Source organism: Athene noctua, chromosome 1 (assembly GCF_965140245.1).
Source record: "Athene noctua chromosome 1, bAthNoc1.hap1.1, whole genome shotgun sequence".
In the NCBI taxonomy this organism is placed as follows: Eukaryota; Metazoa; Chordata; class Aves; order Strigiformes; family Strigidae; genus Athene; species Athene noctua.
This window is the reverse complement of record NC_134037.1, coordinates 10,924,420-10,952,192: the sequence shown is the minus strand read 5'-3', so window position 1 is coordinate 10,952,192 and position 27,773 is coordinate 10,924,420.

Here is a 27,773-nt window from a genome sequence, read left to right as displayed (position 1 = left end):
AAAAAAATCTAGTAAATTTTTCAACAATTCTGCATTAGTGTTTTTTGGTTTGTTTTTGTCTTTATAGTCAATACTATAAAGATTTGAGAAGTGCAGATTAGATTCTGGATGCTTAACCTGATTCATAAAAGGAATCTCACTTAACATATTTTGTCAGACTTTTCACCAGAAAATATAAGTAATTTTTTACTTATTGACCAAGTAACTGGTAAATTCTCTTTTCATGGAATTTCACAGAATTTCAAGTGGAAAATACTAGTTAAAAATAGCACTCTGCTTTTTTATATTTTGAACTCCAATACTTGTCTAACATATCATTTGTGCTTCAGACTTTAGTAGAAACAACTCTGATTCAGCCATAATATTTTGCTTGATTGTTTGTGATATTAATTTCTACAATTCAGAATATCATGATACACATGGTATTCTGGGTTCGTATTCAACGCTGTTATAAAATTCAGACTGTCTGCTTATGACACACATTCATTAAAGAGGGGTTTATGATTTAGCACTGCAGTTACAATCCCTAGGGAAGATTGTCTGGCCCTTCCGAGGAAACATGGACTGGTTAAAAAATTATGTTAAGGCAGGAATGGGAGTACAACAGTGTCTGTAGCAGAAATATCCAAAACTGCCTGAGTGGCATTTGCCCCAGACAGACAAAGCTAAAAAGGAAGATGATCATTATCTGGTTTATTTGCAAAAGGACTTTTGGGGAAAAAAAAAAAATATTAAAAACTGTAACATTTTTTTAAAAGTGAGGAGGAACACTGAGTGAGAGACAGACAGAAAGAAATAGAAAAGCGGTCAAAATCTGTTTTGGTCCTGCCAGAAGTTGCCTCATAGCATCACTGTCCTGCCTAGGCCAGGGTGAGCATCGTCCTCTGGGATGTCATGAGAAGCCTGCACCTGGCCAACAAAGGCCAGGGAGGGTTGCAAGCAGGGACCCTTGGGTGGGCGTGTGTGACCTGGCTGGGATTTCTTCCCCACATGTACATTGGGGGCTGCAGCAAGCAGCATGGGCACATGCACAGCTGGAGCATCTACATCTCCCACAGAAGGGGGATGCAAGTAGGGACGGCAAGTCCCGGAGAGGGTGCATGTGCCTGAAACTCACACAGATTATGAGAGGTGTGAGGATATACTTGCAAATATGAGCCTGTGCATGTCTGAGTGTAATTAAAAGCTTTTGAGCTTAGTTATAGAAAAGTGTTTAGAAATTTGTAGGTGGATGTTTAACAGTTTTAACAGTGTCTAGTATCGCAGTTTATCTGTTGTATTATCAATATTGATCCTGAATGTACAGTTCACTAAATGTTGGTTAGTTATGTACTATTAATGAATAAATAAATTGATTTTGATCCTGGTTTGGTTCAAGCCACTTGAACTAGAGAAGTTTTCCCTGTGACACAAACCTGTTTTACTTTTTAAGTAGTAACTTCAAAATATGAATAGGAGCTTCTTATTACATGAATCTTAAGGACACATTAGGTAACAACATTGCTTAAATGCTAAAATAATCACAAGCACAATTTGGAATCTTTAGAATTATTAAAAAACAGAATACAAGTCAAGGAGGTTGGAGATACCTCAATGACCTGAAGGCAAAAAACACATCAGAGTTATTAATCTAGAACTAACAATGTCATGGTGCTAGGTGAACCGAAAAGTCATTCTAAGCTTTCTCCTCCTGGGAACTGATCCCTATCACTTTCTGTCAGATTGCTGTTATGATAAGACTACACAAGTAATAACCCAGAAATAACAGGCTCTAAACATTTACATACTTTATCAAGAGTGCTGATCATAGTGACATACTCCTTAACCAAACAGTAAAAAAGAGGAAAAAGGCCTTCTATTTTCTGATCTCTTTTGCATATTTTCATTCTTGCTTTAACTCATTTGTCCATACAAATATCTCTGTGATAGAGAATGCCAGATGATAATGAATAAGCACAAACCATTGACTAAATGACAATTTGTGTGCACTCAGCAGACCAGGCTGCTTTTAATTTTTTTTTTGCCAATTATTTCAATGTACTGCAAGAAAGAATATCAGCTATGTGGCCATACAGCCGTGATTGTTCCCATTAAGTATGCAAATGGATTATTATCATATGTCATAAACCCCACATCATCTTCGGCACAAATATGAACATGGTACTTCAAGGGACTTCATAGATTAATGAGTTCAGTCTCTGCTTTTACAAGCAATTATGTTACACATCCCACATCATAAACTAATCAAACTTTTAAATTAATTAAGCTTTTTACCCCTTTTGTATTGGACACTTTTCCAGACTCCTGGTTCTCAGAAGCCTTCTTTTAATTTCCAATATAAATTCTATTCAGTTCCATTTATTTCCATTTTGCCTTGCACCAAGTAGCCTTTCCCCTCTTGGATGTTTATCATCACTGATATACTTACAGAAAGCTAGCATAATCCCTACTTAGCTTTCATTTTGCAAGGCTAACAAGCCAAGCTGTTTCAGTCTCCTTTCATAACAGAAGTTTTTCATTTCCTAGTCATTCCTGTATACCCTACTATGCACTTAATCTAGTCTGAGTTTTACTCCTGTGGGATACAGCGATTATCTCACTTGAGACATCCAAGGATGTTTGCTTTTTTTTTTTTTCTTGGCTACATCATATTGGTCATAGTTGGTCTGTAATCAGTCAGTTCTACAAGGTCTATCCCTCTATCATTACAAGTTTATGAAATCCCAGTTTATAGCAAAATTGTTATTATTTCAACAGTGCATGGCTTTGTATTTTGTACTTCTGAATTTCATCTCATCCTTGTTATTCAAGTCCTCAGGGCCATCTCTCGTCTCTCCCTTTCTGTACAATAGAAAAATATTCCTCTGCTTTAATGATGACTCCAAAACTCACAATGTCAGTAAATTTTATCAGTATCTCCCCTGCTTTGCTGAGGGAACTAATGAAATCCCTAAATGACACTGATAACTTCTTTCTGCTCAATATTTTCCCTGTTTATTACAATTCAGACATATACCCTCCATTATAATGTTCTTCACTTTCTAGTATAACTCTTTATTTTCTTCTTGGCACCGTGTCAAAAATTTTGCTGAAATCCATACATATTAGAACTACCATCTTTTCATTTGTCTATCAAATCTCTTTCAATAGTATGGCATGATGTATTTTTGCTAACCAAGGTATGTGCATGATTTTATATTCCACTTACCGTCCTTTCTGTATTTTTTGAAGAAACAACTATAAATCCTTCTGTATAATGAATATTAGATTAACAAGACTGTAGTGGTTTAGAACACTTCCCCCTCTTCCTTTCTTAAATATAGGTGTTAATTTGTAACTGTCAAATAAGGTGTTAGATTTATCTCGTTAGATTTATTCAAAATACTTGCTCCTGGGCCTGTAATTTCATGTCCCAGCTCTTTCAGAAATGGGGGTTAGAAATTACCCAGTCCATCCCTGAAAACAAGAACACATTCAACCCTGTTTATTTTTTATTCTCTCTTCACTCTTTCTCATTTTCTTACCATTTCTTATTGAGGAAGGACACCTTTGCTATTTCTTTTAATAGTTTTACAAGTCTATCAGAACTTGCCTTTGGGAAACCTCTCTTTTACTTTCTACATGTCATGTCTTCTGCAACACTACTTTTATCAGGCCCTTTTTTCTCATGTTTTCTAATTTCTTGAGGATATTTATCCAGTTAATTCTTTAAGCTATACAGTGATGTTTTTCCTACTTGAATTTGAGGCACTTTAGCCACTGATATTTTAAAATTCCAAGTCTCTACTGTATTTTAGTTCCTGAGCTCTTCAGTCCAACTAATTATATCAGTTCCCTTAGATTCTCAAAATTTTATTTTTAAATATCAGGAACCTTAGGTATTGGTCTATTTTTGAATATTCTCACATTCAGTGAAAATGAAATCATCTTGCTAACTTTGATCCAATTGTATTTTCTACAAACAGAAAAGTCTGCAGTGTTTTTCTTTCCTCTCACAGTCAGTTAAAAAAGATCATCTGTTAAGAACCAACAGTTTTTAGAAGAAAATAATCTGCTAATTTTCACATTCAGAAATAATCAGACTTTATCATTATTGGTAACATTAGGCTTTCAGTTCATATCTGGGTACTAAACTCTTACAAAGTAACACAATTCATATAGACATTTGTGTATATCTAAATTAATGGTGACACTAAAATATTACTAAGAGGCAAAATGTGTGAAGTCAAGGAAAAAACTCCTATAAAACTTTAGACACCACATCTGGCACAGGACCTGCCAGCTGAGTGTGAGAATGTGAGCTTCTGTCCATCTGCACCTGTGAATAAAATCATATGTTTTATTTTATCATTGCCATAACAGTGATTTCTTTCCACCTGTATCTGACCTCAGCTTCGAGAGGAGTCTCCCAGAAATAACATGTCCAAATATCCTTGCCATCCTTCCCTGAGAATTTTCACCTAAGCATATGCTCTTTTATTTTCCAGAGGTATTTGGAGTTCCTAATTCAGCCTGCTGGGTCTGATAACAGATTATAGAGCACACCTTCAGTACTGGTCACCTGTACGACAGCAACTTAAAGCTGGATGGTGTGACCATTCTATTTTAAAATGCAATGAGAACTGAGTTTAATCTAAATCCATGTTTCAAGCAGGTCCAGGTGATCTATCATGCAAAAGTCAATCCTCAGGAGAAATCCAAACATAAAGAACTAGGACTCTACAAATTATAAGTACTATGTGGCCAAGTCCAGAGGTCCTTGACCAGGAGACTTGTTTAGATGGATTTATTACAATCATTGTTATCTTTCACCTTCATGTATTTATTTTGCTGTGAAACTGATGACAGATACACTATAGTGGCTAACAAAACAGCACAAAATAACAAAAGTCTCCCTGATGAGATAATAATTTCCTGAGTACTCCTATAAAAATTCAAAATAATTTCATTGCAGAAAAGCACTTTTGTGTTTACTCTTCAGCACAATCAAGAAGCAATACAGTCATGCCATCATTCCTCCTGAATGCCTCAGGAAAACAGAAAAAACTTTACATCATTACAAGATACCAATATTATTTCTCCTTGCCTATAAAAGAGGCGGATTAAACATTATATTTGCCCAATTTCCACATGTATTTACCAGTTTAGAAAGCACCAGTCATGCAAAGGAAAAATATGGGGAATATATTAGGTCTCAGAGTTAGGAAACAGATACAACAATAACTACCTAAGAGTCAGTAAGAAAACCTTCATTAAAGATTTCAGTGGGAGTTGTCCACAAAGAAATTTCTACCTTTCTTTAGACACGCGAGAATAGAATTACTGGACAGTCCATTTGTATGGTTCAGCATGGCGACTCATGAGTTTCTACTTTCATGTAAATGTGGGGTAATGCTTTTTAAGCAAGCCTAAGCACAGGCAGAACATTTTCTGTGAATGATTGTTCCAATTTGAAAATAAGAAACTTTTTTTTTTTCAATGTCCTTTTGTGTGTGGTTCATACAATTATTCACTTGAACAAGTTTATTTATTAAGTAGAACATACACTGAAACCACCAACTTACATTTTTAAAAACAGTCATGGAAATCCTGAGCTGTTAAGTGAAAGTATTCTCCCTAGAAATCAACTCACAAAAGCTACATGCTTCATTTCAAGCTACAAACACTGTGACCTCTGTGTACAATCGCAGTAACCAGGATTTTGCATGTCCACAATGAACTGTTCAAAAATCATCAATCATACAAGAATCCTTTGGAGAAATTGTTATTGAGTGCAACTTTAAAAAACACATTTTGCTTTTACTTAATACCGAATGCTGAGATTTAAGATTTATTGATAAGGATTTAGAGATATAAATTCATACAGTGCTTACTCACAAAATGCCTGGCTCACTCCTCTCTTTCACGAGTCATTTCTTCACTCCTGCATTTTTATTAATGTTTTAACACTTTTATCCAATGCATCTTGATCTATTCATATGAAAAAATTATAATAACATTTTAGAGGCTGCACCATTAAATCGTGAAATTCATTCAAATGTATTGTATAAATGCCTATAATAAAAATCTCCGAAATTAGAGTGTAACAGATAAAATGAGTGTTACATGAATTTAAAAAAGTAATGAAATGCAGCTTAATCTTCTGTTAGATAATGTCTGATCACATAATGAAGTCAGGCCAGTACTGCTATTTTTGTAGGCTTGGATGCTTGAATCAGGTCCTTGCTGCAGTCTTGAAAGTTTTTTCGCTATAGGTTTTCAAAACAGCAGCACATGCAAGTCTGTAGTAATCTCATCCCTGTGGAATTCAGTGGAGCTGAAACACAGCCTCCAAGTGAAGTACTTAGCCAAATACCATGCTGAATAGTGTCTTCTTTCATGATAAAATTAGTATACACCTCAGGGTTACATGTATGTTTAACTGTCCCTTTGAATATTTATGTAGCTGCACTCCAAGAACTGGTCTTTATGGATTTAATCCTTAGATTTTTCCTCAAGATATTTCTCTGGAAGAATCACAGAGACTGTTCAGATCTCTTGTGAAGCAGGAGGCAGTTTCATGGTGTGTCACCTGGTAGGGGCATCCCAGGGTGTCAACCAGCACTGCAATCATGGAATGAGGTTATTGGGGAGGTCCTTATAAGTCTCAGAAAAACAAGGTGCAGAGGCAGAATCAACCTTCCCTGTGACATTTTCAACAAGCTTTTTCTTCTAGTTTTCTTCTGCTTTACTGTGTATAAATATACGTGTGTGCAGGACAGTGTATTAGGGGTGATGGAGTGTGAGGCAGAGGTTAGTTGTAATCCTGACAAATTTGAATACATGTGTTATTGTGCAGATATGTAGGCATGACTAATTACTATAGAAAACTATAATTTAATTCTTCAGCATTGAATCTGACTGGGTAGCTTTAGGAGGCAAAATGCAATACTTTGAAGCCTCTCTCCAGGCACATACATACAACTTTAAGAACAAAGGTATGAAGTTGATACAAACACTGGAAAATAAGAGTTTCAAAATTATAAGATGGCCAAAAAATTAGAAGTGTTTGGTTTTATAAAATAGGGTATAAGAATCTACCTGAAGAAGGTATAAGAACCGTGCAGTGATACTCTAATGGAGGGTTCTTACAATATCTTCTAGTAAACACAGAAAAATGGGACAAAGGTCTGGTGAAATCAAGCCCATTTGCAATTGATAGAGCAGATATTTCCCAGAAGTAATGCACTTGGAGCACTCACTCACCCACTTCAAGGAATTCTATAGAATTCCAATAGGTTTAGATGTTTATAAACCCAGTGAAATTTACACTAAACAGAAAAGCAGCTTATATAATGTAGCATGTTACAAACTGTAAGACAGAAGTCAATTACTTTATATCTGGGTTTAAGATATTCTCCAAGGACATAATATTGTCAAAATATTCACTTGGGAACTCCACATATTTTTTCTGAAATATGTATTCCTGGTGACTGTGAGGTGAAATACAAAGACTAATTAAAATAATCTGTTCTAACAGTTAAATTCCTATGTTTTTTATTTACCATTTTAAACAGTACTTCTGAAAGAAAAAAGAACAGCATTGCAGTATGACAAAGTACTTAAGCATCTACCTATCTCTGAACATGTGTTTAAATATGCTCTAGGGTGGGAACTTTCATCTGGTAAAATATCACAGAATTTGCATTCCTCACAAGGTGAAATTCTAGTACTTGTGGAGTCAGCCAAGATTTTGTCACTGATTTCAGTGTTGGTAGGGTTTTACCCTCAAACCCTAGAAACTAGCAACCGAGGAGGTATTTGTTCATCTTAAATAAAAATATGTCTACTCTTAGCCTTTCATACTACTCTCTTCTGACCTGCTCTTTGTGAGTGAAATCTTTATTCTAGTCCATCAATTCACTCTTCTCTCAAATCCTTCCTGAACACTCATTTGCTCTTTGGTGCCTACAAGAAATGCATCAATAATGTTCCAACAGCACTTCTCTCCTTCTCTCCCTCTCTCTGTACGTATATATACACATACATACATATATATGAGTGTATATATATATAAACACACCAGTTATTTTATCTTCTGTTTTCAATGCACCTTGTCTTATCCATATGTGACTTTAGGTGTAAGTGCTTTCTGATGACATCTGTCTGTATTTCATGTCTTGCACAGCAGAAAACATTTTCACATTGCTTTACAACAATAAAAGACCAGCTGTTATGTTGCACCTAACTAGCAGAGGGCTGAGTGATGGGACACACTGTATTGTGACAGGGACATATGTAGTTCGGGATGCTTTGACTGAACTGCAGAATTAGAGGAGCACAGCTCTGATGCAGCTGAGACAGCTGTGCTATATATGCTTTGCCACAGAAAGAGAAGGGCCTGATATGTGGGCTGTATGCTGTTTCCTGGGTGATATGCATCATGTTTACAGAAATATTCTTCACCCAGTAGTGCTGGAAGTCAGTCAAAGCCTCATCAGTATGGCTGATGTCCAGATTGTTATATATAAAACTTGTGAGTCAAGCTGGTAGTACGGCAGGACAGGTATGAAGAAAATCAGCCATTCTTTGCCCTGTAGACCTTGTATCTAATGATTTGCAAATGTTCTTCTGACTTAAAAAAGGTATTCTAAAAACCTGATATACAAACTTTCAATATATCAATTATCAGGCAATCCATTGCCTTGTTCCTTCTTGTACTGTTTTTCAAACTTCACTGATGCCGAATACTGTGTTTTTTTTCTGATAATCTGGAACACACTATGATCCTTTCTCTGGAAGGGGAAATACTGTCCACACTGTAACTTTCCTGTCACAGGAGCAATTTTTGAACTGTCTTTAAACGTGGTGCAGAAAATGCTGTTTTCTGGATATAAACCGAATGCCCGTGGCTGAGCCCAGCCAAAGCAGTGTATTTCTTTTCCCATGTGCAGGTAATGTTGTCTGGGCCACAGGACCTAGGAACTAAGTTCTTCCTTATCTCTGCTATGATGTTGTACTTTCCTAATTGGTTCCAGCAGGAAGAGTTTAGGCATATCTCTGAATCTATGGAGATCTGGTCTGCTGATTTGTTTGGCTCCTGCCAAAGCCTCCCTGACCTTCACTTGTTAAACAGCCACTAACATATATTGGGCTAGGCTCATTCTACCATCAATGCACCTTTGCTGACTATGCCCTCTTTTTTTGCCATTTTGACTGACTAGAACTCTATTTACTTCCATGGTATTTCATCATTTCATCTAGGCTTCGGGACCAAAAATTCAGTAATGGATAGAGCAGTGTTACTTACCTATTGTGAACAGAGGTGTCAAAATTGGGTCCCGCATCATAGTGTCTGAACCTGCCTAAGATCTCACATTTTAATTTATTGTCTTTGACTTACATTTCTCTTTTTACAGATGCCTGGTTATATGAGTTTACACAGAAAAAAAAAAGTATTCTTAAACAGAAAAACAAATATTTTCCAGGATAGTTGAATGCTGAAAACACAGTGAAAACCATCTAAAGCTCATTTTGTGTGATCTATTGTTCACAGAGAGCAGGCATACATCATTTGGTTTTATTTTTACCCTAGAATTTAATGCCCTTTGTGCAAAATGTAGAAGTTAATTGGTAGCTAACTCACTTTGATGGTATGTTTGCTGTGCTTGAGGGACATATTTTCCCAAATTGCCACATTTTAAATAGACTTTACCTTGCAGCGCTTACTTTTAGCTTATCATTACAACTTGGAAAAATTCACTACCTTTGCTCCATGCAGATAAGTGCTCCCAATACAATAATGAGATATCATGTATATATATGCAAAGGAAAAAAAAAGTAGAGAGAAAAAAAACTTCTACTGTGAAGGATGTAGCAATTAATTGTTCACAGGTTGGACACAGGCATATAATTTTTCAAGACACGTGTGGTTTTTCCTTAAGAAAAGGTTGAAGGAGGAACTCTCTGTGTATTCAAGGCATTAATTTTTGTCAGATGAGATTCAGAAATGACTGATTCCTGTATGACACTTCCTGTTCTCACAGTTTGCTGAACATTATTGGTAGGAAGCTGCTTCGTATTCAAAATTTAGTGTTTTATCAAGAATTAGAGTTTTATCAGGAAAGAAGATGACTTAGCACTCTCACTTGATCTAGTAAAACACTTTGATTAAGACCAAACTGTGTCTGGGATTTATTAATGTACTTGCCTTGCTAGGATTCTTCTGCAGAGTTACTGGCCAGTTATCAGAGCTGGACTTTAGAGACAAACCAAAGATGTAAAATTCAGTGAGAAGAGTTGAATAGTCTTCCAGGAGATACTGGTATGCAGCCCCAGGTTTCAGATTAGAGTATGCTGCTCATGAATCGTTTACAGGAACTTTGTAACTTCTAAACTATTGCAGAGGGCAGTTACATGAGGGTTTTTTGTCAAGTGCTTTGTTTGTTTAGTTAGTTGGTCTTTACAGAGACTGGACAAATATTGAGTTCTGTAGTAAAATCACATCTTGGGTGGGGATGGTTTTGTTTTGTTTTGTTTTGAAATCTGTATAATAAATGAGAGGAGACATTAGAATGTGGTTCCTTATGAAATACACACTCCTCCATAAGAATTTTGTCCCTGAGCTAAAATTTACTTGACTGAAAACGTATTTCTGTCTTTCAGTCAAGATGAGGATCACAGAAATGCTAACATAAAGTCATCTTTTTGCATCACAATATTCTTCTTCAGTTTTATTTAAATGAATCTCTAAAAAAACCCAAAACCAACACCTTGACATATGCAATGCATCAAGACATATTAGAGATGTTGCCCTGGAGATTTCTTCACGTGCAAGTGGAAAGTGGGAGTTTAACATGCCAAATATCTGAAACATAAAACCAGGCAAGTAGGTAAGAGACAAGGCTATAATTCATTGTGGCTTCATGCCATGTTCTTTTCCCTATCTGTGTAAAAAGGAAACCCTCTAGGGGTATTCAAACTCTGAAAATAAAGTATTTTAAGTCCAAAAAGATGATAATAATGTGAAAGTGTTGGCTTGAAATGACAGAAGCCCTAAGCTTTTAAAACTTTACAATGTTTAAAGTTTAAAGAATTTGCATGAAACTGCCATTAGTTTACCATAACCATTATTACTGCTAACAGCAGTTCAATCATATGTCTTAAATCTGGGATTTCGACAGCTCAGGGAAATTATCATTCCAAATAAGTAATGTGAGTAACTTGCTAAGTAATCCTGAAGAGTAGTCATCTCTCATCTTTTTGGAAGATAATTCTCTACTGATGTCCATGTAGTTTCCCATCAGATGGCAAACGTGCCTCCCATACGATTTTTCGCCACTCCCAATCAGCCCTGAATGTGTTTCTGAGCCAGTGCATCCCTTGATGTGAAAAGCTACCTAATAATGTTACATAAATATGGTTTAGCAGACTGGTGTGACTGCCTAGGTTTACATTCCCACAGGGCTCTTGCAGAAGTCCAGCAGATGTGTCTCCTGGCAGAAAATCAGCCAAGATGAGAAAAGACTTCAACTTCCATATGCTGGTATCAGCCCAGATTTAATGTGCTCCTCTGAGTGCTTCCCTTCATCAAAACTTCTGTAGCACTCTGGCAGGTTTTCTCAGCCTCTTCCAGAGAAGATGTTCACAGAGAGGCTGGTGGTGTATAGTTACTCATCTGCCTCTGTTTTTCTGCTCCTTTTCCATTAACCCTGATGAGCTTAAATAGAAGCTCTATTCTGTATTTCCCCTCAGCTCTCACATCTGATTGTGAGAAATATCAGTGAATACAGTCAAATGTATGCCTATTGCTCAGAAATGCAGCCCTGTCTGGCTTTAATAGAAGTTCTGTATTTTTCTTAAAGGTGAATTAATTATAAATATTTATCTTAAATGCCTAATTTGATGTTTATTAAAATAATTATGGCTGTATTGTTTATCCAGCCCCCAAGGAGAGCTTGGGTTTTGTGGGAAATACTAGCAGAAGGAGACCTAAATGTTCCTCTTATTTTATATTGGTATGGATGAGGCTCAAAGGCAGGTAGATGGCAAGATTCAGGGGACATCAATAGGATGCCGATAAATCCAAGATGATCATCAAAGAGAAGCAAAGAGACTACTTGTCCCTCATCTGGTAAAGAGATATTGAATAGTAAATAAAAGGAATATCAAACATTAATTCTAAAGTAAATTTAAGGTCTGAACCCAACGGATATTTAAAGGAGTATAGTACCTGATGCAGGTATAAAGTCAGTTCTGCATGTGTAGATCCAGCACAGAGCAATGCATGCCAGGCCAGAACCTACATCATTGAAATAAATGGGATTTGTATTCTTCATTTCAACAGAATAGTTTTGGCTGAGCTGAACAGGGTTTAGCTATGTGCTGAAATTTTTCTCCAAGGGAGTATAGATTTAGGCTTATGCTGAATAATTCATTAGACTGAGGCCTGGTACAGATAAAAATATCAACACAGATTTGGATATTCAATCTGCTTTAGATTATGAATTCTTTTAGGTGCTTAATTTTAATTTGGAAGTGGAGTTGCCATTTTCTCTTCAAAGAACATACATTGCATTTACAACAAAGAGGTAAGGTAGGATGCATGGTTTTTAAACAGTTTTGCTACATTTCAGTTCATTTTCTTTCTAATAATTACATATTTCCTTTTTATTGACAATGGTGTCCTTATTTTTCTCAGTGTCAAACCTTGGTCTTAATGCAGGTCAAAAAGTCTTTTGCATAGATAAAATTCCTTGTTTTCACTTTGTGAAAGTGGTTCCAAACTAAAACACATACCAACTACAGTCACAGCATAAAAGACTGGGATTGGTCTCTAATTTTTAATTTAGTAAACATGCAGTTTGAATGTAGTTTACATAGCAATGAAGAATTTAGTTGTTTGCATTAAGATGGTTTCCAGTCTTTCCAAACAGAGATGAATTGTACTTAAATATAGTTAAGACATTTGATGTACCTGATGAAGAAGGTAGACCACCACCCTTTATTTATTTGAGACCCTACTTATTTGAGTATACTGTGTACACACCACAGGTGATGAGGTACAATGTAAGTGCATTTGTGAAGTGAAACAGTTGGGACTGAAGTCCTGATGTTCATATTGTATGTATTTGGAGGAGGTTTACTTCAGACAGGCTTTAGTGCAGTCTGTGGCTGAAGGAGTGTTGGCAGTCAGTGCGTTACGTGGGTTGCCAAGAGACATCATCAGGCTCAGCTTCTCTCCAAAGGAATCCACCATCACCCAGAGCTGCTCTGTGATATGAATCAAAGCATGGTGAATGTGTATGTCAGGAGAGTAATTTCAAAAGTAGCCCAAGCTGAACCAAAATACTAATATAGATGAATTTATAATAGACACCTTTATGTTCTTTCTTTGATTTATTTCTATGGAGATAGCATGCCTGCCCTAGATTGTATTTGTCTTGTCCTGCTTTGGTGGAAGAAGTGTTACAGATTTTTTTTTTCAGTACTCTTCCATTTTCTAATGAAATAAAATCTTCTACATCACTTTTGAGCATACTTTTATTATAAGTCAAATATTCTGTTATTACAGTCTCCGCATGTCAGGTGGGGAGGTTGAAGAGAGATGAGAAATAATCACACTGAAGTCTACAGATACACTTAAAATACTTAAGAAAGAGCTGGCTTAGATACCTAATTTAAATCTAAATAATACTGCAAAGAGCTCCATATAAACTGGTATACTTGTTAGAATAGAGACGCTCTAGATTAGGGCGCTGCCCAAGCAGGTGTTGGTTTCCAATATTTGCAATGCTTCACTGTGTGCTTAATCAACTCATTCATGCTTCTGTTCTGGCTGGTGCTCCTACATGAATTATAACTTCCTTCAGGATGACTTTTCTTTCACATACAGACACTCCCCTACACTGCTCTATAGCTAGCTTATAGCTTTTCTGGCACCCTTTTGCTTTTGCTAACACTCAGTCTCTGCACTCCATATGATACTTAAGTAAATGCCTGTTCAGATATATCAAACTATATATGGCTATAGTTTTATCAAAGCACAAGAAAGAGAACTGTCAAATTATTGATCTCACAGAATATAAAGCATAATTTATTTAGAATTGCACGTAAGTGGTAATTTTTGGGTAAATGTTTAAAGTATTGGTTTTATATCTTTGCATGAAATAAGCTATTTTAAATATAGTCTTGGGGACGTACCCAGACTATAGTTTTTCAGGGCAATATTTTTCTTTTTGATGGAGTCATGTCTTTTCTACCACTCAATGAGAATGATTTTAAGAAAATAACTTAAAAGTTCCCTCCATCCCTGTCACAAATTTCAGATAAACCTTTATAGTGGGACAGATATTGAATCCCAAGTTATTTAGTGTCCAATGGAGACCTATTGCAAAGAAAGAATGAAAATAACATTTTTTTATATAGATTGGCAGTATCTTGGTTTCTTTAAAATTTATTGTACACATTGATGCCTTGAAGCATCTAGGGGATGGACTATTTGGTAAAGGGCGAGGCTGTTTTTTCCCCAGCAATGACAGAGTTCCAGAGATGCCTAGATGTTTTGTCTATGTTAATATTAAGTGTGTGAGTTGCCAGACCTGAATTTTATAGACTGGACTAAACTGTGGTTTAGTTCACTACCTTGGACTCTCTTTCTTCAAAGGCAGCTTCATAGATACTTTTTTCTTTCTTCCTTTTCTCTTCTCCCATGTCAGCTTGCCTATCAAACCCTAGATGTTGAAAATGGGCAGTGCACTTGCATTTAACTACTTGCTATAAATGCCATGAGAAATAAGTCCAGATTGTCTCTCCTCAATTCACTTACACATTGTCTTTTTCTCTCCCTCTAAGAGCCCAACTTTTAAAAATTTAAATACATGCAGTCAATTTTATTATAATGTTCTTTCTCTGCAAATGAGATTATATCATTCTCATGTTCTAATGTGTTTTCTTTGTCATCCTTTATTCTTACAATACCAAAGCCCCATGAAAAACTAGTATTTTTTTTTTTTTAATAGTAGTCATAATCACAATGCCATATTACTTGTGTGACCTAAAACATACCTGTATTTTTCTTATGCCACTTCCAAACTGCTCTCAACTATCAGATGGTGAATAGTCACAAACGTTGGACTGGTGTTTAAATTCTGAGTCTTTATGTATGAAACATGAAAAATCAGATTGACTGACAGAAATATTAGAAATCACAACCTTATGAAGCATTATGATAAAGGAGTAAAAATAACAGAAAAAAGTAAATTATTCTTTGTTCACAGATCTTTAGGATTTTTTCTTTGAAACTGAAGTTATTGGAACCTGAGAACAGAGCAGGTGTTGTATATTCAAAGTCCTAAGAGGTGACTGATTGCTGAGAATGCATGGAAATGTATTCCAGTATCTATTACCGAAGCAGCTAAATACACTGATGATTTAAGTAAGCGATTTTGTGGTTTTATAAATGCACAGCTCTTTGTCATGAAAGCAGCCTCAACCCTTTTATCTTAAGGGTTGAACTAATCTTACTGTGTGATTTAATTACTTTCAAAGGTTTTGTACTGTTACATTTACATGTCCTCTGCATTTAGCTCTGAAGTAAATATCAAGAACAACTTCAGTTTATAAAGGCAAGAGTCACAAATTCCTATTTCAAATTTTTGCTTTATTTAAAACAAAATGAAATGTTCCAAATAATTAAAGAAAAAACTCCACCACAAACTAATGAAGAACAGAACAATGAATCCATTGAAGAACGTGTTTCAGTCCAGATGATTGTAAGCCCTTCATACTTTCCTCTCTAAAATTCTACTGTACTTCAGAAGATACCTTACAATTTCTCAGATTTCTAAATTCCCTTTATTGTTTTTTGTAGCCTTTGCATTGTCAGTACTATAACATGCTGGTTTTATTATTTTTCCCAACTCTCCAGTTGAATTACTGCGTTCATGTATCACTTTGAAATTTACAACCTATTTAATAGCATTTTTATTTTTTATGATTTCGTTACTCCTACCTTTTAAAATGATCTTAGGGAATATGTTTTAGTTTTCTCCAAAATGAAAACAAACTCAAAAGCTACCTAGCTAAATTATTACTTTTATTTTGACCATAGAGACCGATTAAACAAAAATTATTTTAGATCGATGCAAATTACAACATCATAATAATAGTAACAGCATAAAGCCAGCTTTATGATTTGCCTGTTTCATAAACTTCTGATAACAAATGGAGAAATGCAGCTATCTATGATCTTCTTTGCTTTGCTACATATCATAAGAGCAGAAGCATATTATAATGTATGGATGTGATGGCATATGTTAAAGGAGGAAAGGAGAGGATAGAAGGAGAAAGAAAGAAATAAAGAGATGTTGCTGTATACTAGCAGTAGGATTTTAAAATTATGACGTCAAGCATTTTGGGCTGTAATAGAATTCAGTGCCACTATATACTAAATATGGATTTGGGTCTTCCAAATGGGGGATAAGAAATCTCATTTTTACAGCAACTTTCAAGATTTCAGACTGGTTTTGTTTTACAGTTGAAAGAAAACACAACTTTACAAAAAATTCCTTGCAGCTGGAGGCTTTTTCGGTAGCTAGTTAAATTAAAATGTAAAACATCTAATACAAGGTCATGCTTAGCTGGATTAAGAACATCATCATTATGGTTTAGGTGTAGCAAGGACTTCAGAATGAAACTCTAAAAATCCCCAAAAAGTGACCCAGGTATGACACCGTTGAGTACTATACCAAATATTTCCTCTCTTCCTGATGAAACTCTCTGAGTCACATCAAAAATATTCAACTTTAGCTAAATCTCATTTAAACTAAATATTTCCAACCTCTTCAACACTGAGCTTTTCACCCATATGTCTCCCTTTCACATCAGGGGTGTCTGTATACTGGCCAAGTGGGGACATTCTCAACCCATTCAGTCCTGAGGAGAAGGATTTCAGACCACTGGGAATTTACCAAAGCCTGCTCTTCCTAGGTTGCACTTTCTGTAGGTCAGTCTCAAGGCACACGAGTAGGACAAATTAAATAAGTGTGTGCTGACTAATTCCTCTAACATCTTGTCTGAGGATAAGGACAGCCTGTTGATGTATAACTTTATTAGTATAACATTTCACAGTAGCAGTAAATGCACTCTGAGATGTTTTCAGCAGGTGTTTTTCTTGTTGTAGAGGAAAATGCTTATAAGGAACATGAAATTTATCATCAGCTCAGAAATTCAGTATTGTCTCAACCTCAGCAATATTTGACAGAAGTTAGGCAGAAGTCATTTGCCAAGATCTTGGGTGATCTAGTTGTCATATTACTACACAGTGAAACCAGATATGGGAATACTATCATATAATCACTGAAATACAATTATCTGTATAAGAGGAAAAAATGTTGTATAATAAACCAATTGAAAATCTGCCTTAACAGGGCAGATGGGAAGTCAGAGAGTCCTGGGCATGACGCAGTATATTTGAGACATCCGTTAGACATGCACCTCGTAGACAAGTTTGAAGATGGTGTGAAAAGTAGCAGCTATTCCTAGGGTATTTGTGTAGAGATTTAAGCTCACAAAGTAAGAACAAGACTGCTGTTATCCACATGACCGAGGAATTATATAGATATGGCAGAAATTTACCTTTGATTTCAGTTAATGAAGGACAAATACTACCTTTACATCAGTCTCATGGCTCAGCAAGCTGTGTTTTCTAGATGGAGTCTATTCAATTGGGAAAAAGCCATGTGATGAAAGAGACCGTTACTTTGCAGTATTGCCTAACAAGCTAAATGTATTATTTTTTCTTCTGAACTCATAAAACCACCCATCTGTAAAATTTCATTCCATTTCCCTAAATGTAAGTGATTCAGTATTTTACTGTAAGAAATAATGACCATTTTCATTTATAAAGCGCCCCCTGCCAGCACACTGTAGGTGCCACATGGATTAACTCTAATCAGAACAACCAACAACAATTAAAACATCATTAAATATTCAATACACAAAAGCCCCTAAACCAAACAGAGCAGTATTATCATGAAAGTAATCTACGTCTGCAAACATTAAAAGTTAGTGTAAATCTGCTGTCTATGTACATCTTTCAATTGCTTACATTTCATAGTAAGCTGCTAATAAAGCAAACATAAAACTGAAATTGCTGTGTCTTGGTCTGACCACAGTGCGCTGCCCAGAGGCTATGAGCAAACTGAATAAATATGGAAGGGATTACTCTGTTCCGTCCTTTATTTCCTACATCAGGACATATCCCCTAGCTGAGTTGTGGGATACCAGGAACAGAAAAACTGTACTCATCAGGACTTCCATCAGAAATTCTGTGAAATCAAACAGCCAATCAGTCTGGGTCACTTTTGGCTAATTCATGTTTTTGCTGTGTTATTCTGGTTTGGTATTTAGGGATGGAGGAAAGAAGGGTTATTTATTAACCACCTTCATTCCCTAAGGCAATGATGTATGGTGTCTGGAAGCCCAGTGTACAGAATGGAAAAGGGCAATCACAACAACAATACCTTGATTTTGGAGCCTGTTTTCTGTTTTTAATTTCACACGGAAGCTTAACCCAACTGGCAGGTTGGATCATCAGAGAAATTTCTTCCTTGAGTTGAGTTAATGAGGACCATTAACTCAATGGTCCATTAACTCAATGAGAAACCTCTTCTGCAGCACTTGGCAAGCTCCTCTTTCTAGGATTCCCTGGAAGTTTCATTTACCAGGGTCCTTAGTCTTAAAGAAACTTGGAGATTAGCAATGCCCTTGAAATCCAACTCTTTTGTTTCCATCAGAGTATGGAAGTAGCCGAGCATCAATTTTTAAAAAAAATTCTTCCATATTTCTGCTGTGAATCCTTCAGCTATATACTGGATATCATGGAGAAATGTTGCCATTATAAATCACAGTGAAATCAAGGAACCAGATTTCATGTGGTTGGCAAAGAACCAGAGTGTCTTTTTCAGCATTAAAGATAAAATAGGTTCATAAAATCAAGATATAGCAAGAAGTTTCTTTTAAACAATGCTGACTTCCAAGTCCCACTTTGTGCAGTAATGCTGCACCTTTTCTTTAATCTTTATGAGCTGGCCCAGAGCATAAATGGATTGTCATAAATCATGGTGGATAATTGCAAATCATTGCCAATAAAACTGAAACCTAAATTAAATAATACACAAATCATCATCCTTTTTTGTTTCTCTTTAGGGTATTACAAATTACTGTAGGACTTAGCATGAATGACATAAGAAGGGCTTCAAAGTTAAAACAGGTAGAGGGATTGTAGGAAGAAAACCCAGGAAAAGCTTCTTGAATGTAATGTCCATCTTGAAAACCAGCAACATTTCGATACCATTTTAGTACAAGATTGTTTTCTGTGAGTACTTGCATACAGAACACCTCATGGTCTTCCATGCACCTAGACTATGCAACCGAAAGAGGCATTAGGTTAACAGGTAGAATAAGGCTTATTACACTCTAAAATAGTTGATTTATCACTTGTTTGTTCCATGTCAATATAATTAAAGCTGAAAGGTGATGATAGCTTTTGAACATCTGTCTTTAGCTTTCATATTCTTCACAGTCTGTTGATTGGGTTATGTTTTGTATTATTTCAATGTCCACAACTGTCAAGTGAAATGGGAGAGTGCTCATATGAAGTGGTGAGCTGAAGTAAGAAGCAGCACTTCATTTGTTTTTTACATTAATAGAGTATGACAGCTCCAGCTCTGAACAAATTGTTTTCAGTTGTTTGATGGGTCTCAGCTGCTCCAAACTGGAAGGTGACCAGATTTTCTTTTCGTTGAAAAGTAAGGACTGTTAGAATAGAGTTGTAGGCTTTTCACTTTTTGCTAACATATTAAAGTCCTTCAACTCTTTTAGGATTCTAAAGCACTGAATCTCATGAGAAATTAGAGGTCATACTGAAATATTATTTGCACACAGGAAGGTCAGTGATCTGTAGACCTAAATATCACAGGAACATTTTCTCTTAAAAAAAAAAGAAATAGATTTGTTTTATAGTATTTATGTTTTTTAGTATTTAAGATCCCACTATCTTGATTTCCAGGGACATGACACTGAAATATTCACCAATAACTAAAGAGTCATTTCTAATTAGAATTATTTTTACAGTTGTTTGCAGGAAAGTATCATGTCACCTTTTAATGTGCTACACAATCAGTTGTAAACATATTTCTTTATGAAAACTGTAGCATCAAAAATATTTCTGGGAGTTCAAACCAAGGACTATTTCTCAGATTCTGCAGCAGAAATATAGGAATTCCTGGAAAGCAATATTCAAAATAATGAACTGTGTTTTGTAGAGTAGACTGGACTTCTTCCAACATAATGGCATCCTATCTGGAGAACAATACTTAACAAACACAGATCTAGACTGTCCATGGGAGGTGAGCCACTATGCCACATTGTTATTAGGGGACCACGCTATAACAATTAGAAATAATAGAAAAATTAAAATCAATAAAAGCTTGAAAAGAGTCTGAAAAAGAGCATAAAACTATGAAATATATTTGATTTAATTTTCGTTAGACAAAACCAACCTCTTTTAGACTTATGCACAAAAGTCAGTTCTTTAGTGAGTACACTCTGTATGGCCCTTTAATTGTGTGGGTCAACAAACACTACCTGGAATATGGACGAAAAATCTACACAGAGACTAAAGTCTCTGTTACCTTATGAAAGGCTTTATCTTTAATACATACTGTATTATAACCTTCCCCCCCCAAGGAGTTTGTATCAGTGCCTCTTAATAAGTAATGGGAAACTCATTGAGTTTAGGAACAATACTGTTTACTGATAGCCTTAATAACCTCATTTCTATGGCTGCCAGCCAAATTTATTTATTGAAAGTTGTATTGCTGTAGCAGCTTTAAAACTCACCTCAAGGTAAAGCTATGTTAAAATATAATTAACCATTTTATTGCAGCTCATAATTGTTTTTCCTTGAAGGGTGAAAATGTTTTGGTTTCCACTATAATTATAGAGGAGCGACCTACTCAGCCTGGTTCTGAAGTACATGAGTTTTCAATCAAATTGGAAGCACTTGCAGCTCCTGCAGTAATCTAATTTTTTACCTCCTTACCATTTGAAACATTCAGCAACATCAGGAAATATTCCAGGAAGACAAGAAAAATCAAATACTCAGCTGTATCTATGAGAATCTTTGTAATACTTCCCATATTCTTCTTTCTTTTAGCAAGGATAGAGTTTATCTTTTGGGAGGAGAAAAGGACAATAGTTCATCATTTGCTGAAAATTACCATTTTATTTGTTTTTCTTAATTTTCTGCATAGCTGTGCTTTATGAAACATGTAATACAAAACCACTAAAGATGAAAAAGATATTTTGTTGGTCCACTTTCCTGCCATTTTATTGTTTGATACAGACATGGTAATTTAAGTTGCCCTCTTAGACCATCAAGAGCATAATTCAATTTAGTTAAGGTTTATCCACAATGCTGTGTTAGCATTAGCAACTGAAATGCATATCTTACTATCTCTAAAGAGGATCCAAAACTCCAGAAAGAATCCAAGACCATTTTATCTTATTTCCTTTTCTGCTGCTCCATGAAACTACACATATCACAGGTACATCCTTAGGCATACAGAAAAGCAACATTTGGAAAAAAAGGAAAAAGATGACAAAAGGAACCAAACTGCAAAGAAACAAAAAGAACTAAAGATTCAAAAGAAAATGTTTCCTATCTTGACATATATATGAGGACAGGTATATTTTTACAGTTACAGAAGTAATATTTGACACTATTTTGTGATCATTAAAAAACCAGTGTGAGTGGAATTATATAGAAAACAAATTATAAATTTAATAGTTACTGCCTGTTTTCATTAGGGATGTATCATCTAAGATTTTTTTTTTTTTTTTTTGCTAGAACAGATTATAAAGGATAAAAAGTTTAAACCGAGAGTGCTATATTAGAATAACTCCCAGTTTGTGTTAACTGACCCATTGCAAACAAGGCTAATGTTTGGACTTGTGAATGATCTGAGTTCTGACCAGGACTGTTTATGCTCCTCATCTGGAAAATGAAAGTATTTCACTGTCATCCTGGACATTCAAGAAAAAGCAGTAGATCATTTAGAGTACAAACCTTTGTATCACAGTCCTTATGGGACTATGATAAGTCCATGCATCTCAGAGAGGATTCTGCTTGGTAGTCTCATGCTTACAGATACTTCAAACTGTTCTATTGCCTGAATTATTTCTGATTTAAAACAATCTCCCATTACAGATTATACAGACAACAAAAAATGGTAAGGTGGTAGGACTCCTCCATGCTCCTCTGGATTTCTCAAATTTCAGAGGACTCAGAGAAAAGAATTGCAGCAGCACTCAGTCTCAAAATTTTCCATTTGTTTCCAGAGCTGAGAAAACAAAAGCAAGAAAACCAAAGCAAAAACCCCTACAACAAAACTTCAGTCATTCTGGGTATTGGTGTGCAAATGAATATCAAAGTGCCCCACTTTGCTTCTAAGAGTCTCATATTCTAAAAAAACCCACATGCGTTTTAAAAACCGTAGCAGAGCATCTATAAAAAAATGTAATTATATATTTGGAAAGGGAGGAAAGGGACTGATGTGTAGAATGGTAAACAGCATACACTTACAGCCAACTCTATAGATTTCAAATAACCGATCTTGTAGGAAATAATGAGCTATCTGCTAAGAAAGGAAAAAACAGAGGAACTGGTAATAAACAAACTCCAGCTCCCATGTGTGACCTAGTACAGTACAATACAGTTTAATTTTATTACTTGTCATTCATACTGAAAACAAATTTGCAATTTTCTGCAAATATAATGGGAATGTTCCCAGAATGTGTAAGTGCAGAGGAGAATGGGATATTTCTGTCAAATGAAACACTGCAGTTTTCATCTCCAAAAAGAAAGCAGAATGACATGATATTTTTGCTCAGGAGAGATATATGGTTCACATAGTTATAGATATAAATCCAGAAGGGACTTTTGTGATCATCTGGTCTGTTTTCTATATAAGCCAGGCCAAGGGACTTCTCTCAATTAAATCCTGCTCAGGTTAGGTAATATGTAAAAGACTACTGTAAAACAAGAATGTGGTTGATTGCTGTCGATATCCATGGAGTAATCAGCTTAATTTGTAACTAAGATACAGATCAAATATTAAGAAATTCCTTTTTAATGTAAGGACAGTTAAATACTGGAAGTAGTAAGCCAGTGATCCTTTTGAATCTGCCACTGGAGGTTTTTAAGAACAGATAAGCATCATGTACATATAGAGGACATTGTCTCATTGCCAGGGTTGGAAGAAGAGGATGAAAAGATTAGATGTCTCTTTAGACTCTTTCCAGCTCTGCATTTCAATGGGAAAAAACCCCTTTGTTCATCAGTAGCTGTGGAACGTTGCATACAGTGCATTCACCCAAGGAGGGTTTGGAAAGAAAGCTTTAAGACCTTTGAGAAGACCTACCTCCCTCCTTAATTTCACAAGCTGAAACAACATGATGGTCCCATAGTGCAGCAGTGCAGCATCTCAGTCTTTATTTGTCCATTGTTACACACAGTATCTACAATTGCAGGGTATTAGAGGAATATAGTAGGAAATGTGAAGAAGCATAGTTTTACACGTTCTCTGTTTCCTATACCATTCCTAAGCAAGTAACAGTTATAGGCTCAGCAAGGTAGCTTACGTTAACATAGCTGAGTTTGTCACACAGACTGCCACAGCCAAACAATCCCCGTAAAAAGCACAGAAATTTCCATGCTGTGGTTAGAAATGACTAGTATTATATGTTGCAGAGATCAATTACGAATGGGTCTGTGTGTAATGAGTGTCAATCCTTCATTCCTTTTAGTCACCATTAGATTTAAACAAAAGACCAGCAGTGTTTATTAGCTTTACTTTACATTTTTACATAGTATTTGTCATAACTTTGATGTACTACCCACGAATTTTCTTACTCCTTTATTGATAGCCTGTTTTGTTTTTTGTCCTTCTGCTATTGTACAGCTAAGGATTGCCCTAGGAGTTGTGTGAAAAGGCTTCTCCTTTAAATTTCTTTGTCATTAAGTCTCATTATATGTTCCTATGGTCTTGTTAAACAAAGACAGAGTAAACAGATGTACCGAATTCAACCTCTATGTGTCTTTTATGACACTGTAAAGTGCTAATGTATGCCTTATTTAACTTTTGCTCAAATGAAAACAGCACCAGTCGATTCATATTTTTTTTCCAGATAAGGAGCCTATTCAAGACTAACTCTTTTTGTTGATTACCATGTCTGAATCGTTTCCAGTTAAAGCATACAGTTTTGAGATAATGTGTCCAGAACTAGTAGAACAAGTGAGGACACACCTTGATTTATAGAATGATTTTAACATTGTCATTACTATATTTTCAATATATATCTTCTCAAGTTTATTAATCAAAATTATTTTAACACTATTTCATATTTAAAAGAATCTATAACTTCCTGAGTAAATGTTGCAATTGGTCAAACTTATCAATAGAGTCTTACCCAAAGGCTTGAACTGTCTGTGTTTGGAGTCTGTGAGAGTTTTTGTTCTATCTTGCAGTGTATGAGAGAGTAAGTGAGCCCAAAAGACGTCCTTTTCTGATCATACAAATAAGAGTTACGCTAAATTAGTCTCAGCAGGAGTTGTTAGGGCTTGATGCACAAGAGGACCCAGGATCAGAATTATAATGTGTTGTATTTAAGCACTCTGCCATTGCCAGATTACATAGTCCCAAATTAAATGTCTAAACTCCCTCGTAGTGAGTGGAGAGCTTCAGGAACTGATCTCTATTTGTATTTACAGTCATTAATCTTCTCCTGGCACCTAAACTAATCATTCTTTCTGTGGGAATTAACAGACAGGAAGGACACCCAAACTTCAGACCTTACAAACCAATTCTATAGGGCTGTGCAAGTTGAGTTCAGACTCCTGTTCATCCTCTTATCTCAGAGTTTTTAACTCCAATTTAACACCGTTCACATAAATTACCCATAGGCTGCTCTATATGTGGGCCAAATACCTGTCCTAATGAACGTGTCCTACGTTGTACTGAATAGACACTTGCTGAAGGGACAAGAGAGAAATAAGCTGCAAAATTCAGCAGCTCAGTATTTAAGGCATTCATGAACAACATGGAAAAGATAAGTTCCAAACCTCTGTTTGGTACATATCTCATTACTTGCATAACATAAAACATCTTGAGCAGGGGAGATTAAACAGACACAGCCTACCACAGTGAACAGCTCGGCTATGCTCCTAGAAGGTGGAATACTTGAAACAAAATCCAGTCCAGCCAAGAAATAATTTGAAGGCAGGTTTCCACAGATTAGACAAATGACCTTATCACTGGCCAAACGCTGCTGTCTCTTTGTTACATTGCAAGGGAAATTAAATGTATTTTCCTACACAGAGTCCAATAAACAGAATAGGCAGAGGAATTCCATAGTTGTGGTACTGGCTTGGCTTTAAGCATGAGTAGGTACAAACACCTATTCATGTCCAATACCTAGAAGCAGAGAACAATTTCTCTGACTCTGGCAACCACTTTTCAGGTGTACTGAAGGGTAAGAAAAATTCCAGCATATACTTCAACACCTAGCTGTACTTATACTGAGGACTGACATTAACAATTAACAAGACCTAACTGACTTTCTATAATAGTTCATATAACAGTTTCTATATATGCTATCCAGGCCTGGAAATTCTATTAAATATTTGGGTATGTCTTGACCTTGGTCCTGCATATATTTCTTCCTGTCTTCTTTCTGCAGTGTTTATCTATCTGCAGCCTGTGAACATCAACGTAAGTCCCCAGATTCTCTACTTCTTTCTGCTGCAGTCTTTTCTTCTCTTTAAAACCCATAAACAGAGACAAATTCAGAAAGGGAGACAATTAATTGTCAACAGCTTTCTGAAAGGATTGCACTTAGCTTCTGATGGAGAACAGCTGTGGTGCACACTCTAATACATGCCATGGATGGGAAAGCATGGTTCCAGCTGGCTGAGGACAGCCACAAGGTCATTCATCAGTGAGTATAGTCTCTCTCGAGTGTCATGTGACAGACCCAAAATTGTCAAGTTTTGAGTGGATCTGCCTGTACCTTTTTCTTAAATAAACACTTCAAAACCCTGAGGTTTTCATTTTCCATAGCTACAATACAATACTTTTTGAAATACTTAAATCTCAGTTCTGTTTGGGAAAAAAAAAAAAATAAAACAAAACAAAACACAAAACAACCGACCAAACAAACAAAACCCCCAAAAAAACAAAACCCCCAAAAATAAGATAGCATGTGTTCTATAGTGATTGATGGTGGGTCTTTCCCTCCAGCCCTCCTCTCCAGTCCAAAAATATTTGCTACTTCTGTGGTTTACAACAAATTTTCAAAACCTCTAATACACAAAGAAAACATAAATGGAAATGTGGTTAAAAGGTTGAGGGAGGTGATTCTCCCCTCTCTGCTCTCATGAGACTCCACCTGGAGGGCTGCATCCAGCTCTGGGGCCCCAATACAAGAAGGGCATGGACCTGTTGGAGTGGATCCAGAGAAGGACCTCAAAAATGATCAGAGGCCTGGTTCATCTCTCCTGTGAAGAAAGATTGAGAGAATTGGGGATGTTCAGCCTGAAGAAGAGTCTGGAGAGTCCTTATTGTGGTCTTTCAATATTTAAAGTTGATTTATAAGAAAGGCAAAGACTTTTTACCAAAAACCTGTAGTGACAGGACAGGTGACAACAGTATAAAACTGAAAGAGGGTAGATTTAGATTAGATATAAGAAAGAAATTCTTCACTATGAGAGTGGTGAGACACTGGCACAGGTTGTCTAGAGAAGCTGTGGATGTCCCCTCCCTGGAAGTGTTCAAAGTCAGGTTGGATGAGGCAACTTGATCTAGTGGAAAGTGTCCCTGCCCATGGCAGGGGGGTTGGAACTGGATGATCTTTGAAGGTCCCTTCCAACCCAAATAGTTCTCTGGTTCTAAGTCACCTCCTTGGTAATCTTCCAGTCTGGTTCAAACCAGATGGAGAATCTCTGCTTTCAGTTGTCCAGTCCTGTGCCAGGCACACAGGGACACCAGCATACATTCTTACTGGGTGCAAATGATAAACATAGTCCATCAGAACTAAAATCTATCCCACATAGAATGAGACTTGGCCTTGGTCTTTGCCTCCTTCCTTTCTAGCATGAGAGTACAACTGATGTCTAAAACAATTAATTAATACTTAATTACTTAGTTAATTTTATAAAGGCAGAAAACAACTGCATTCTGCTGGACCTGTCTTTGTAGCTTTCAGACACAATTCCTCATCTCTACGCAGCTCAGTACAAAACTAAACAATAAAGTGAACAGGTAGCCTTCCTCTCTCATGTTAATCTCATCCTTGTAACAAAATATTGCATGCATATATATATATATATATATAGTTTTGAACAAGGAAGAAAAACAGCTGTTACCTTCCATAACAAGACAGTCTGTAACTTAAGTTACAGTGATGACTGCTGCCCTTAAGGAATATGATGAAGAATCATTTATTTGAGGCAATGGAACACAAGGCTGGAGGGATATATTCCTAGAACTGATTGTATCTTTTAACTCAGCTGACCTTCAGTTTACACAATTACAAAACAAATAAAATATAAAATGTTTAACTAGGCTTAATTTATTATTTTTACTACTATTTATTATATTTTAAATGCTTTTTTATATTCTGGAATACCAGATATTAAAAGAATCTAACTGTTACGACTGTGTTTTGTCATG